General features: G+C 36.4%; 1 protein-coding gene across 1 annotated transcript in view; it reads right to left on the bottom strand.

Moving 5' to 3' along the window:
- The window catches only part of LOC106523260 (tumor suppressor candidate 3), an 85,535-nt gene that overhangs the window by 1,086 nt on the left and 83,200 nt on the right, over nt 1-1,249 (bottom strand). The gene's annotated exons all lie outside the window — the stretch shown is intronic.

Raw genomic sequence — 1,249 nt, forward strand, 5'->3', positions numbered from 1 at the left:
TGAAATAGTTACTAACTAATAATAGTTAATAATGAAAATAGTTCATAACTAAGGAACATTTTTTTGCAAAAGTCCAACTTTATAATCAAATATAAACACACATATATGAAAAAAAAACCTAAATGCTCTCTGGTGTTGTTCTGAGGGCTGGACCAAATGGGGAGGCGGGCCGTAGTTTGGGGACCACTGGTCTAATCTCAAGTCTGAAAGCAAGGAAAAAAACCATTCATAATCCATTAAATCTTGGTCATAAATGCAGGATTCAGAAAACAAACAGAAGGGAGTGGGGAGCAGAAACACCCCCATCTCTCCTGCCTCTGGGTGGGGTAAAAAAGAAAAAAAAAAACTGCTTGCGCAGCCAGACACGTTACTCATTGCTGGCTGTACTGATGGACAGCTTCACGGACCAACCAGATGCAGGTTTCTTAAGTTAAGGAAAAAGTGGGACTCCTTTCGCACGGAAACTTTCTGTGATGTTTTTTTTTCGGCCCGTGACCTCATGCTGCAGACGAGGAAATGACAACAAACTTTATCGGCACAAAGACTTTTCTTGTTAAAAGTATGCAGCAGCTTTGAAATGACCATGGTAAGAGTCAGCTTACTTTGAAACTTAAAACTCTAAAACGACAAAGTTTAACTTCATCTGTTTGACAGCAAGGTCAGACCAGCTGCGTTTCTTTGAATGCCTATGTCTGGCTTTATGTACGTAAATGCTCAAAAGCAGCCGTTTTTCCATTTAAACATTAATTACTCAATACGCCACAGACAATCCCCCCGCTAATACTGTATACCCTTTTCTAAAGGTAATACAGCTGTATGAATAAGCAATACAGCTCAACCCTGGTTTTGCTATCAAGAACTTCAAGCATCATTGTCATTACATAACACCCTAAACAGCATCAAAATAAGCTGTTTTGCTCATAATGCTTCCTATCATAATCCTCTTGTAAAGATTTTTGGACTGAAGAGCAACAAATACACACCAGCTAAAGGTCTGAACCTGAAATATTAAAGTTTTAGTTTTAAAGCCTCTCTCATAATTTTCATATTTCGTTCTTTGATATTTATTATAATAACTATTTTTAAAAACTAAGTTTTACTTGATTTAGTATACATTTTAGCTAAAACTGGTCTACAGTTGGGTTCTTGTAGGATATTGCTACACTTCAGTACACCTTTAGGGAAAAATCAATTTAAAGAACAACAAAACTTCAAAGTAAAGGATCAAGAATTTTCCACTACTATATAT

Source organism: Austrofundulus limnaeus, unplaced genomic scaffold, assembly GCF_001266775.1.
Source record: "Austrofundulus limnaeus strain Quisiro unplaced genomic scaffold, Austrofundulus_limnaeus-1.0 Scaffold149, whole genome shotgun sequence".
Classification (NCBI taxonomy): Eukaryota; Metazoa; Chordata; class Actinopteri; order Cyprinodontiformes; family Rivulidae; genus Austrofundulus; species Austrofundulus limnaeus.